Raw genomic sequence first — 14,898 nt, forward strand, 5'->3', positions numbered from 1 at the left:
AAGTCTATTCCAGGCATATGATGCAGCAAGATAAAAGGAACGGAGTCTGGAGTTAGCGGTGGAGGAGAAGGGTGCAGATAAGAGAGATTTACCCAGTGAACGGAGTTCCCGGGGAGGAATGTAGGGAGAGATGAGAGTGGAGAGGTACTGAGGAGCTGCAGAGTAAATGCACTTATAGGTCAATAAGAGGAGTTTGAACTGTATGCGGAAACGGATAGGAAGGCAGTGAAGTGACTTGAGGAAGTGACTTGAGGAGAGGGCTAATATGAGCAATAAAACGCAGGTTAACAGTTACCAAGATTGAAAACCAGAGAAGCCCCCTTTCCACCCTCCCTAAGATGTACGAGACAAATCAAAACAGAGAAAAAACATCAACGGTGGAGGATCTTCAAAACAATACTCATATATTAAAGAGCATTGTGTTTCGATGCCTTCTAGATCAACAGTAAGATTTTTAATTTAATACAGAATTGGACAAGCACCAATATAACACTATAAAAGGTGTAACATGTTGATTTAGTGGTATCCTCGCCACTAATCATGCAGCCACATTCTGAACAAGCTGCAAGCAGGTGTTAATAGTGAATAAGGGCCCACAAGCATCTATTGGCCTGTAATGCAAATCTTTTCCGGCTTCATTAAAACCCCATCTCTGCTCCATTTACTAACACTTACTTTCTACTAGGAGATCTGAAGGACTTTGGGAAACAGCAGAAAGACTCAAGTGTTAATTCACAGCACCACATTTTCAATTTAAGATCTAATTTGAGATAACTAACAGTAACAAACTGTATTCAAACTCGGAAATGTGGGGGAAAGACTTCTTGGTTCTCAAAAGATGAATTCTGTATTCTTTGGGAATTCTTTTTTTCCACCGGTTAGTAAACAGAGTTACAGTCCGTGCACTGCATTCTTTTGCTTAATATAAACAAACCATGCATCTGCCATTCATGTCTACTTCCCTCTCATTTACAAATGCTTTTCCTTAGGGCTCGGTGGTACAATCTGATTATATCCCTGCAGGGAAGACATACTTCATTTATGAGCTATTCCCATTGTACATCTTTAAAACTGTTCAGTTTCAGTCTAACATAAATTAGCCAAAAGGCTTATTTGTTCAACCAGCATAGCTTTAAAATCTAAAACCCTATGATGGCAATTAAAAATTATGAAATATGTGAATAACCATAACATTTTACAGTGTCAAGTTTCAGACACTACATATTATTTCCTGCTGGGTAACATACATAACATAACATAACAGTGGTGTTTATATACTGCTGTAACTGCAGTGCAAAGTTCTAAGCAGTTCACAAAATCCGCTAAGAAACCAGGACAATCAGGAGTGGAGGAGTAGACTAGTGGTTAGTGCAGTGGACTTTGATCCTGGGGAACTAAGTTCAATTCCCACTGCAGCTCCTTGCGACTCTGGGCAAGTCACCCAACCCTCCATTGCCCCAGGTACAAAATAAGTACCTGAATATATGTAAACCGCTTTGAATGTAGTTGCAAAAACCACAGAAAGGTGATATATCAAGTCCCATTTCCCTTTCCCTATTTGAGATTCCACATGGAATGTTGCTACCATTGAGATTCTACATGGAATGTTGCTATTCCACTAGCAACATTCCATGTAGAAGCCTGCCCTTGCAGATCAGCAACGCGGCTGCACAGGCTTCTGTTTCTGTGAGTCTGACGTCCTGTGGCCGCACAGGCTTCTGTTTCTGTGAGTCTGACGTCATGCACGTATGTGCAGGACGTCAGACTCACAGAAACAGAAGCCTGCTCGGCCGCATTGCTGATCTGCAAGGGCAGGCCTCTACATGGAATGTTGCCAGTGGAGGAGCAGCCTAGTGGTTAGTGCAGTGGACTTTGATCCTGGGGAACTAAGTTCAATTCCCACTGCAGCTCCTTGTGACTCTGGTCAAGTCACTTAACCCTCCATTGCCCCTGGTACAAAATAAGTTCCTGAATTATGTAAACTGCTTTGAATGTCATTGCAAAAACCTCAGAAAGGCGGTATATCAAGTCCCATTTCCCTTTCCCTATTTGAGATTCTACATGGAATGTTGGCTACTGTTTGAGATTCCGTTGCTACTATTTGAGATTTCACCCCCCCCCCCCCCGCAAATCAAGAATCAGAAATAGGCCTTTACTCCTATAACCTCTTGAATCAGCATACAGAAAAGCATCCCATAAAATCCCCCCACTCCCCTCCCAAACCTCAATCCCCACCACATCACCCGAGGACCCAGGTGATTCAGAAAAAGGCTGCGCCTCAAAGGGACAGAACTTTTATGTAAGAATCCCGAAGAAATAGGAGACAGTGTGTATGCTTAGGAGAGCATGTCATCCCTAGCCTGCCAAAGTGCCAGCTGGTTTTTACAACTCCAAAATGAAGTGGGGGGGGGGGGGGGGATCCAAGGAGACCCAAGCCTGCATAATGAATTTGAGACCAACAAGCCTCAGTTTCTGGAATAAGAATAACTGGCCTCTTATCCCCAGCACCACAGAGCCCAGCATGCCCAGTAACCACACCGAGGGCAACTTTGAGACAGGCATAGCCAAAGAGTGTGTGGAAAACTGCATCAAAGCATTCCAAAACAGCTGAATTTTAGGATAACTCCAGATAGAGTATAAAAGGAGGTTTCCCCAGCCTGACGCTTTATGCAGAGAGTGGAAGGCACCACCCCCCCCCCCCCCCCCCCCCCGAATGGAACAATTGTAGTTGAGAAATATAGGCTGTATGCAAGACTCTGTAATGGGTTTCTTGCAAAGCAGTAGAAGCAAGCAACCAAGGAGTATTGCACAATGCAGAAGGGAAATTCCTATCTACCACATACTACCCCGAGGACCTTCTCTGTTAGTTTACCACCAAGCACTCCATGGATGCCTGAGATAGACAGCCTCTCCGTAACTGAGGTGAAAAAGTCCTGCAAGTGCTTCCCAACCTGAACACCCAAAGCCCCACCATTGAGAGTATAAGCATATTGCTTCAGCAGACAATAAGCAAATAAGTCTCCCTATTCTTGTGTCACTGCCCCATTAAGCTCCTGGAAAGGTTTCAAAGCCCCATTTTGTGCAAGCACATTCTCCAAAACAGCAAAACCTCTACCCTTCCTTCATTCGAAGGATCAATTTTCCAACGCCAGGAAAAACTCAAAATTCCCACGAATTGGGAGCTGATCCATAGCCTGCAAATTGCCTCCCTACCCCCGAACCAGCAACGCTCCAACATAATTATAAAGTGTTCAATTCTGGTCGTCGCATCTCAAAAAGGATATAGTGGAATTAGAAAAGGTACAGAGAAGGGCATCGAAAATGATAAAGGGGATGGGACGACTTCCCTAAGAAAGGCGGAAGAGGCTAGGGCTCTTCAGCTTGGAGAAAAAATGGCTGAGGGGAGATATGATAGAGGTCTATAAATTAATGAGTGGAGTGGAACAGGTAGACATGAATCGTTTGTTTACTCTTTCCAAAAATACTAGGACTAGGAGGCCTGCGATGAAGCTACAAAGTAGTAAATTTAAAACGAATCAGAGAAAATGTTTCTTCATTCAACGTGTAATTAAACTCTGGAAATCGTTGGCAGAGAATGTGGTAAAGGCAGTTAGCTTAGCGGGGTTTTAAAAAGGTCTGGACAGCTTCCTAAAGGAAAAGTCCATAGACCATTATTAAATTGACTTGCTTATTTCTAGGATAAGCAGCATAAAATGTATTGAACTTTTTCAGGACCTTGCCAGGTATTTGTGACCTGGATTGTCAACTGTTGGAAACAGGATGCTGGGCTTGATAGACCTTTGCTCTGTCCCAGTATAGCAATACTTATGTACTTAAGCACTCTCAGTTTAAATTCAGTGAATATGTAATTTGAGAATCTTCGTTAAAAAAGAAACAAGTTTATACTCTTCTAACTTGCCCTTCTGCTTCACTGAAGAAGCCTCCACAAGGTCACATTAAAGCATTAAATAGTGTAAAAACTGAATCTGAGCAGATCATGCTGCCTAAAGAGATTTCTACAGCACCTATTGAGGCTGTCAGTGCTGGTCACGTCCGAAGTGTGCTGTTCACTTTTATTTGACAAAGTGGAACCTCATCATTGTGGATTGGAAGCAGCAACCTAGCAGTGGCTGAACTGCTGGGATTTCAGAACCCCGTGTACTTCTGGGCTATCACAAATGGAGATTTGTTATGCCCTGAGAACTTCCCTAGTCGCAGCCTCATTTATATAACTCATGTAAAACAAATGGTCGCAATTACTGGAACAAAGTTCTCTGTTATATTGAACATCAGCTTTGCATGCAGTACCAATGGTATAATTGCATGCAAGTCTGAATGAAGTCTGCAACACCAAATTAAAGAATGGGATTTAATGTTGTGCCATTTACAGATAGGACTAGTATTTAGGACAGTAATTTACTGTATCTATAAAAAGTGAGATACATTTAAAATCTTTCAGTTTAATTTAATTGCTTAATGTATTACATGATAACACCATGTTTTATTGTTTCTAAAGAGTAATTGTACTGTCATAGCCACTCAGTCTGTGTCCTCACATTTCAGTTGTCTCGAACGCCTCCCATGCATCTGGGTCCACTAGCACACAAGGTCTTTAACCGCAACACATTAATGCCATGTTAAACACTACACAACACCTGAGTGTGAGATGACAGGGAGTTTGCCTTTGGAAATATGCTTGCAGGCCCCACATGGGGGTTTCAGAAAGCTACCGTATTTTTTGGATAATAAGTCACATTTATCTTATATGCACGGGAACAGATGTGACTTATACAAAGGCGCAGCTTATATATCAAATAATCAAAAAAATTGTTATTTGTGTAATGGCCTTTACCTGACATGCAGACGTCTGGGTTGGTTACAGTGGCGTAGCAAGGGCGGGGCGGTGGGGGCGGTCCGCCCCGAGTGTCAGCGGGTGGGGGGGTGCATCCGTCCACACACCCCCCCCCCGGCGCAGCGCCTCCCCTCCCCCCGACACGGTCCCCACCTGTCTACGAGCTCCATCCATCTGCAGCGCTGCTGTAAAAATAGCTTCATCGGCCCTTCCCTCACTCACTGTGTCCCACCCTCTGACGTAACTTCCTATTTCCTCAAGGGCGGGACACAGTGAGTGAGGGAAGGGCCGACGAAGCAATTTTTACAGCAGCACTGCAGATGGATGGAGCTCGCAGACGGGTGGGGACCGTGTCAGGGTGGCGCTATGCCGGTGGGGGGGGGTCCACGCCGATGAGGGGGGGTGTCGTGTTGGTCTGCACCCGGGGGGGGGGGGGTGCAGCGGCGACCCACCCCGGGTGGCAGCCTCCCCCGCTACGCCACTGGTTGGCTATAAAAGTATTCCCATCTTTTTCCATAATCATACCACCACCATCTATCTGCATTGGTCCATCTCTCCCCCCCCCCCCCCCCCCCCATATCCTGAATTGCCCCATCTGTCTCTCTTTCCATTCCCCCTCTTGCTCGTTTATTGAAAGAGTAAAAGTGAAGTTCCCAGCTCCTGATGCAGCATTCTGCGAAACAAGTGGTCCTTATTAGGGTTTTTGGATTACTGTGCTGATGACCTCTGGAGACTTGATTATTGAATAATGAACCTACAAAGCCTGGAGATCAGTTGGGGGGGGGGGGGGGTTGATCACTTAGTCGTGATTGAAACAAACCTGTCTAAAAATGTCTTAATTTTGGCCCTAGACGTTTTTATTTTGTCCCATTAATGCAGATCTATCTTTTGGAGCTGCTCATGCCCACCCAGGTACTGCCCAAAACACACTACCATCACGCCCCCTAGAAATTTGGACAAACTGTGGCGCAAAACATTTAAAATCGGAGTGTTTTTGAGAGAAAAATGCCACCTTATGATGTTTTTTTAGACATTTTTTTTGTTTTGAAAATGAGCCCCATAGTGCCCAAGAACCAAAAAGGGCCCCTGTTTTGCTTCCACGCTGCATGAGGGGATTATCGGACAAGCATTTTTGGAAGTTATAAACACAGTTGAGAGTTTTTGCGGTTGTAATAAAGTGCATGTGAACAATGAGTTTGTTCCTCAGTCTTGCCACTGGAATCCTACAGCCTTTTTGCAATTCTTAGTGCTAATGGTGCATATGAATGACTGACTGTCAGTTCTTCCTAGGTTTATCGATAGAGTGCACTTGCTCCAAAAGTCTTGCAGTAAACAAATCCTTATTAATCCAGATTCCACTTAGGAAAATGTTAGGGAGACAAACTCTTTTAAAATACATATTAGCAGGGCCGCCGAGAGGGGGGGGACAGGGGGGACAGAGTTCCCCGGGCCCAGGCCTCCGGGGGGGGGGGGGGGGGGCCCGGCGCTGCCGCCGCAGTCTGGCCCAACTGCCCTCCGTCGCTCCCTGGCATTGAACTTAAGCGCCTCAGCTTCAAAAAGCACAGCAAGCTGCGACAGACCACTCCTTCCTTCCGTGTCCTGCCCTCGCCTGACGTAACTTCCGCGAGGGCGGGACACGGAAGAAAGGAGTGGTCTGCTGCTGCTTGCTGCACATTCAAAGGTGAGGCGCTTAAGGTCAGTGCAAAGGGCCCGGGGGTGGAAAGAGGGCCCAGCCTGGTGGCGGAGGGGGGCCCCAGGGGCGGCCTTGTCCCGGGCCTGGCCCAGTCTCTCAGCGGCCCTGCATATTAGAAGACCCAGGCTGCTCTGACATCATCAAAGATTTCTGCCTCGAACAGTCTCCCTGGGTTCCCTGGGGTTGTGGAATTTAAGTTGACTAAGTTTTGCCCAGCATTGAATTTCCGGGGATAACGCCGGCGGCAGTCATCAAAACGCTGAGCGCCGCTAACGTAATATCAACCCCTACGTGTCAATATCCTGTTAGCTTTGGTCCACTGTTCCAACCTAAGAAAAACAGGGCATTATGGGAGATAAGTATTGATTAGTCCAGTGTTATACTGTGTATTTTGTATTTCCTTTTAAACTTAAGGGCTAGGAATATGTCTCAACCTTCCACATGCTAGTTAAATTTGGGTGCTCCATATAATTATGGTATGTGTGCCCTGGTAAAGTCATAGTCCCCACTCAAAGTTCCGATTGGCATACTTAAGTGCTGCTATTCTAGAAACATTACTAAAATATACAGTAAAGTACAAATTGTGTATTCAGATTTCACTATTGATTATTGAAAAAAGTGACTTTGAACGAGTCATTGAAAATGGAGAGGCCCATGTGGTTATTGTGCATTAATCATTATGCTAAATAAGTACTGGCAGAGAGACGATCTTTTGCCTAAGCTTGTTTCGATGAGTAAACCCCTGAGCTATATCTATTTGCATAAAACATGAAAGATGCTAACTATAGTTATTGAACACAGGGAAACAGTGACGGTTTAAACTGCTGTGAAAAATGCTTGTTTATGAACAAAGGACAAATATCCACTTAAGTGGAATGAAATGGCAGATCCAGGAAGGGGGTAAAATACAAATACATCTATTGTAAAAAAAAAAAAAAAGAAAGAAAGAAAGCATTTTATTCTTAGTTTCTGCAGTTGAATTTGGTTGGTTGTTTTAGCATCGTATAAAAGTGGAATTGATATTTTCCAGGGTAAACCCGGGCACTGCACTTTGGTCGGCATGTTGGGTTCATCTATGCTTCTTCCAAGCTTGTGGATTTAGGGTTCCTCTGTAAGGCAGTGTATATGGGGTTCCTCTGTGCTTCTCCCAGGCTGCCCATTTATGTTTATGTTTATTCCACACTTGATATACCACCTTTCTTATAGTATTTTTTGAAGGTACATTTCTGTCCCTAATGGGCTCACAATCTATGGTTATTTGAACCTGGGTCAATGGAGGATTAAGTGACTTGCCCAGGGTCACGAGGAGCTGCAGTAGGATTTGAACCCAGTTCTCTAGGTTCTCAATCCATTGCACTAATCATTAGGTTACTCCTCCACTCCAAAAATAACTAAATCAATACAACTCTAGAGCGGAACATACCTGAACATATTGAAAAAATAACAAATACATAAAAATATGGATTGAATAATAAATATATATCATAACAACTAGAACTTGAACATATAAAATGTTCTTTCAAGTATGTAAAAGGTGAGGTTTAAGTATGTCAGACTATATTTATCTACGCGGTATTGATCTATTAGGGCTCCTTTGCATTTTTCCCAGGCTGTGCATGTACTTTTCCACTTTACTGCCCCCAGGCAGTACATATAGGGTTTTTTCTGTAGTTCTCTCAGGCCCAGAAGATCAAAAGCCCTGCGCTGTTCCAAACAGCGCCCTAAAAATAGCGCCGGGACAGCGCAGGGCTTTTCTGCATCGATGATCAAAGATAATGCATGCAAATCTAAGCAGCGCTATTTTCTTTGATCATCATGTTTAAAGTGCGGGAGAATTGTGCCGAGCATGCGCTCAGCACAATCCTCCCGCACTTCTTTGACAGGTCTGGGCTGTCAAAAGCCCAAACCTGTCAAACAGCCTGCCGAGGCCCGAACCCCCCCCCCCCCCGCTATCCCACCCTCCTTCCCACTCAGCGACGGGGGGGGGGGCTGGAGGTTCGGTGGGTCTCCAGCCCACCCCAACTCCTCCCCCCCCAAGCGTTCTGAATCCATGGTCCCCCCAGCGTTCTGATTCCCTGGTGGTCCGTGGTCACCCACCCTCCCGGCTGGCCCCCCTAGCTTTTGTTGGAGGAGGGACGCAGCCTGCCTGCCTCTCTCCTTTTCTGTCGACGCCGCTGCAAAATGGCGGCGCCCAGCCCTGCCCATTGCATCCTGGGATGCGCTGGGCGGGGCTACAGACCATGTTGTAAGGGAGTCCCTTACATGGTCTGTAGCCCTGCCCACTGCATCCCAGGATGCAATGGGCAGGGTGGACGCCACCATTTTGCAGCGGCATCAACAGAAAAGGAGGGAGGCAGGCAGGCTGCGTCCCTCCTCCAACAAAAGCTATGGGGGTCAGCCGGGGGGCCGGCAGGGAGGGTGGGTGACCACGGACCACCAGGGAATCAGAACGCTGGGGGGACCATGGATTCAGAACGCTTGGGGGGGGAGGAGTTGGGGTGGGCTGGAGACCCACCGAACCTCCAGCCCCCCCCCCCCCGTCGCTGAGTGGGAAGGGGAGGGTAGGATAGCGTTTGGCCGGAGGCGGCCACCACGAGTTATGGGGGTTGGGGGGGGCTGGAGACCCACCGGATCTCCAGCTCTCCCTGGGCATGGAGGGGCTTGGATCGTCAGGGGGACCCGAGGTCCACCGGACCTCCAGTCCCCTGTTTGCATTTGCTTTGGGGGGGAACGGGGGCCTGCCAGCATGCAACTGCATGCTGGACAGGGCTCACCATTCCTCCCCAATGATCCACAAAGTCTAACGCCAGCTCAGAGCTGGCGTTTATTTTGCCGCGGCCAGCGACCCATTCTTTGGCGCGCTGGCCGCTGATCATTGGGGATGAATGCTGGAAGCCCTGTTTAGCATGCATTTGCATGCTACTTGCGCTAAGAGCCCTCGAGTGCGTTGTTGCAGGCGCTCGAGGGCTCTGATCATGGGTGGTTTGCAAACTCCGGCGCTAGTATGGCGTTAACAGCCTCTAGCGCCGGAGTTTGCTTTTGATCATGAGGGCCTCAGGCTTCTCTTGACCTGTCCTCAGGTCATCTCTATTTCTTCTGCTCCACTTCGTTATCACAACCTTCCTTCCAACCTCTGCCGCTCTCTCTTCTTTTTCTAAAATCACAGAAGAGGAAACTGCACATCTTCACTTCTCCTCCAAACTCACAGTTTGTTCATCTTATCCCATTCACACCTATCTACTCAGCTGTGTCTCCCTTATTGTCATCCCTTCTATCTGTCCACTGCAACCATTCCTGATGCCTTCAAGCATGCTGTGGTTACACCACTCCTCAAAAAAACCTTCACTGGACCCTACCTGTCTTTCCAGCCGCCATCCCATCTTCCTCCTCCCTTTGTCATCAAAATGATCTGAACACTCTTTATAGACTTCCCCCCATTGTGCCTTCCTGCTGTTTAAAACTAGGCAACTACAGAATTACCACCTTTGCCCTTGTCATGCAGGTGGCTCGGTTCCAGGAAGACCCTTGCCTGGATGAACCTCTGACCTCCAGACTTTAGGTGTCAGTATGCTCTAGTCAGCTGATTGGCCAGCCAAGTCCACTCTATGCCTACCACTTCCTCAGCCTTGCTTTTGTCTAGTTCCTTTGTAGGGAGTGCTCTGTACTTACATTTTCGGATTCTCTTAGGTTCTGAATTCAGGCAATGAAAACCCAGCAGTGACCAGCACCAGAGGAAGGAAGATGGCTGCTACAGACAGACCAAGCCCTATCTTCTCCTTGACCAGGCTACTACATCACATGGAGAATTTGTCCATGGACTTCACCCACTCACTGTTCCTGGGTCTTTCTTATTGAGAGAATCATTATAGTGTGTAAAGCATAAGATTTCTGATTTCTTGCCCATTAATGCCTGCTAAATAGCCGTTCTTTCTGACCCATACCTTACATGTTTACTAGTAGCTTTGGTATTACCTTTATAAATATTTATTATGCAAGAGTCAAATATTGCTTATATAAAGTCTGCCTTTTACCAAATCCTGGACTGCATCATCTTATGATGATAACCAAATCCTGAGTGATCTTCTCATCCAAAGGCATAAGTTCCTCTGGAAAAATGATCCCACTTTTTCCCTCTGACAAGGCATCTCTTCCTGGATTCTTTATCAACCACCTATGATCTCACATTTTGCCTTTTGTGTCTGAGATCCTCCATCTCCCCAAAAACTGCTTCAAAGTTGTTGACTGCCGTCTGGATTTGATGCAAGATCTTCTGCTTCTAGTATTTTCAGTTATTTGGCATTCCTGCCTTGATCATTTACTTGCCAGTGGTCAGCACTCCTTCTACAGTCCTCTGGTCCTTGCAGCCAAAGTGCTAGTCAAATGCCTCACTACTGAAACTCTTCACAGGCTGCTGCATTTACTTTAAAGCTGGGTTGTGGTTGTCATGAGTTTTATCACCTAGTTCATTCAATTTCCAGTATGTAAATGCATGGGATATGTATGTGGAGATATCTGTTTTGTATAATCATCATACTGTTATGTTGATGAATTCTACATCATGCTTTTATTAAGTCATCTTCTAACTTACTCTTGGGTCTTGTAACAATAATTTGTGTAATATTATTTGTTTCACTTTACCTTATAATTGCACTTATTCCCTTAAATTTTACTATTTCATTTGAATATTCATTTATCCATTTAATTATTTATTTATTTACTATATGGTCTTATTCATTTGATGTTGGTTGTTACATGTTCATGTTTGATTCTATGTAGATTCACCAGACCCCTGATGCAGGTCTTTTGTGCCGAAACATGGCCATGTTGGGTCATCTTTTAGCTGTTTTTCCAATAAAAGCCACTCGATATCCTCCTTGGATCTACCTCACTTTCTTTTGTTTATTGTTCTTAGACCCTACAGAAATAGACCTATATCACTTCTAAAGACTGATTTTATTATTGGGGGATGCATCCTCTCGTGTGAAATTTCCGAAATGCAAAGTTGTCAGTATTAGCAATCAATGTCCTTCATGCATACAGGCAGTAGCGTCAATGATTGGTGGATCTCGAACTAGCAGCTAGTGTTTGTCCTTTATTAATTAACCCTGGTCTGATTGCATTATCAGATATATTTTGAGGTTTTTCTCTCATGTGTTACCTATTAAAATAATGTATTATGCATAGAATGCTAAAATGCTATTTAGTTTCCATCTAACTCAAACCTTTAAAGAGCAAAATAAACAAGTGTTTGTCATGTTCTGTGCTTGAGCTTCAACCAGATTATCTAACCATGGAAGTGTCATTAAGAGAAATTTACGAAGAATCTCTTACCTCCTTCCTGCAGTCTAGCATCTCTTACTTTTCCTCCCTCCACAGCCCTCCAAACTTGTCTTTGGTTAGCGGCTGCAAAACTATAGACACAATGAAATTCAAATTTTGGATAAGTGAACACAATACTGAAACATGATTGCTTTCTCTACTGTAAATTGTGCATGCTGGGTTTAATAAAGGTAACAGCCATTTGCTTGTGTCGTTAGATATATCTGCTATTTTTGATACTATAGGTCATGAAATTCTTTGCAGCATTTAAAATCAGTAGGGGTTGGTGGCGGTGGTTACAAATGGTTTGACTCTTTCTTATCGAACAGATAATTTAGTATGGAATGACTCTTCTTCATTTATGGAAATGTCTTCCGGAATGCCACAAGGATCAGCACTCTCTATGGCTCTTTTGAATATATTTTTGAACCATTATGTGTGTTGCTAGGAACCCTTAGAGTTGACTACAGGATTTATGCTGATGACATTCAGTATATCTTCAATGTTAACAACCTTTTTTTTTAAAGCCGATTGATTTTTTTTAAAAGTCTCTCTTCAGTTGATAAAGCAGTCGTTACAATGTAACTGATTGAAATTGAACATGGACAAGACTCAGGTAATGCTTTTGAGTAGTTTTCAATGCCATCGTTTCCTAAATCTTGTACAGTTGGAAATAAACGTGCCCTTTTGCTAAGCCGCGTAGGTGACTATGTGCGCCCAACGCACGCCAAATTGGAGTTACCACCTGGTTACCGCGTGGCCCTTGTAGTAATTTCAATTTTGACACACGTCCACTGTGCATATGAAAAATATTTTTTATTTTCTGACGCGCAGCAGCTATGTGCGTCAAGTGGCATTTGATGCGCGTAGACCATTACCACCTGGTTTCCATGTGAGACCTTACTGCTAGGTCAATGGCTTGCGGTAAGGTCTCAGACCCAAAATGGACACATAGCAATTTTCATTTTGCTGCCCGTCCATTTTTTTGGCAAACATTTTAAAAAGGCATTTTTTGTAGGTGCGCTGAAAAATAATTCTGTGTGCGCCCAAAACACTCGTCTACACTAACACAGACCATTTTTCAACGCACCTTAGTAAAAGGACCCCACAGAGATATAGTTTGGTGAAAAAGTAAAATCCTTAGGAGTTACACTGGATCAATCGCTAACAATGCAAGAACGTATACCAAAGATCATAAAAATTAATGCAAAATTGAGAGTAGTTGGGCATTTGCAAAGGGTCTGTGCCAGCTCTAATTGATTCAGAATGCTGCAGCAAGACTCATAAAAGGTTGCAAGCAATGTGACCACCATTTTTGTAAAAACTTCATTGGCTATCAATACAACGCAGGGCTAAATTTAAAACTTTGTCTGATCTTCAAGACCCTTAAAGGAAATGGCCTTGAGTACTTGAAGAACGGGATGACCCTCAACACACCTCCAAGGACACTTTGGTCCTCCCAAGGGGTATCCCTAACCACACCCTCTCCAAAAGACATTACACAATGTGATGCCCACAAGCGAGCCTTCCCCGGAGTAGCCCCCACACTCTGGAATTCACTCCCTGAAAGGCTCTGCTTAACACAAGACTATCTCTACTTCAGGAAGCAGAATACATGAAGCCCCAGAAGGGAACACTCTAGGCTGTACCATACAGCACTCAAGGGAAAAAGGAAACCAACTATAGGAATACACTCTAGGCTAGGGTTACCCTATGGCTTCAGAAAAAGGAGGACAGATTGAGCCAGTCTGGGTTTTACTTCCATTGTTTTAAACGGAAGCAAAACCCGGACAGGATCAATGTGTCCTCCTTTTTCTGGAGCCATATGGTAACCCTACTCTAGGCTGAACCATTCAGCACTCAGAGAAAGGGAAGCCACTCAAAGGAATACTCTAAGGCGTGCCACTAGGCACTAAAGGAAAAAGGGACACCACTCATAGGGATACACTAGACTGTGCCCCACAACACTCAAGGGAACTAGGCTGCACTTTACAGCATACAAAGATACAGGAGGCCCTACAAGGAACACACTAGGTTGTACCATACAGTGCACAAAAGGAAAAGGAAACTACCTATAAGAATACACAAAGCTGGCCCCACAACACACAAGGGAAAAGGGAACAGCTATAGGAATATACAGGGCAGTGCCACACCGTACACAAGGTAAAGGGAAGAGTAAGCAAACGGAGGAAGCTGCCTTTGCACATAGAGACCAGAAAAGGAGCACTGCTCACCGGAAACAGGAGACAGATACAGCAAACAAAGAGAACTAAAACAAACAAGAGCAAAATACAAGGACAGGGGGAGGCAGAACCACAGGGAGCAGAGCAGAAGCTCAGCACAACAAAGGGAACAGAGAGAGAGAGAGAGAAGACTAAACAAACAAACTGAAACGATTCAAGGCACAAGCTTACCCCAGACAGCACAACGTTAGCAGAAGAAAACAAACCAGGTGTAGGGAAGTGAGGCAATCAGGCTCATGCTGGGAATATCCGGAACACACACACACACACACACACACAGAATAAAGAAGCAAGAGGAGAAAGGCTAAACTCCAACGTGAACACAATCGCCCAAGCACAGGCTGGCTTCAGCTGATCAAACAAAGCAATCAAAACGCTATTAATTTATAAACCAACCTTTTCCAGAGAAGGGAAGGTGGTAGACCTATAGAACATGAATTGTGGTTGTAGGTGAGCCAACTTATGAATAATATCAGGAAGTACTTCTTCACGGAGAGGGTGGTAGATACCTGGAATGCCCTTCTGCTGGAGGCAATGGAAATGAAAATGGTAACAGAATTCAAACATGCTTGGGTTAAACACAAAGGAATCCTGTATAGAAGGCATGATACCAAACAAGTTTAGCGGTAATTAGATGGCAACACCAGTAATTGGGAAGCAAAGCCAGTGCTGGGCAGACTTCTGCGGCCTGTACCCTGATTGTGGCTGGACTGATTCAGCTTCAGTATCTGGAGAACAAAGCCAGTGCCGGGCAGACGTCTACATACATATGTAGTATCACATTATATCTT

General features: G+C 44.9%; 1 protein-coding gene across 1 annotated transcript in view; it reads left to right on the top strand.

Annotated features, from left to right (window-relative positions):
- Window positions 1–14,898, top strand: part of WWOX (WW domain containing oxidoreductase) — a 1,373,934-nt gene that overhangs the window by 863,022 nt on the left and 496,014 nt on the right. The gene's annotated exons all lie outside the window — the stretch shown is intronic.

This window comes from Microcaecilia unicolor, chromosome 5 (assembly GCF_901765095.1).
Source record: "Microcaecilia unicolor chromosome 5, aMicUni1.1, whole genome shotgun sequence".
NCBI lineage: Eukaryota > Metazoa > Chordata > Amphibia > Gymnophiona > Siphonopidae > Microcaecilia > Microcaecilia unicolor.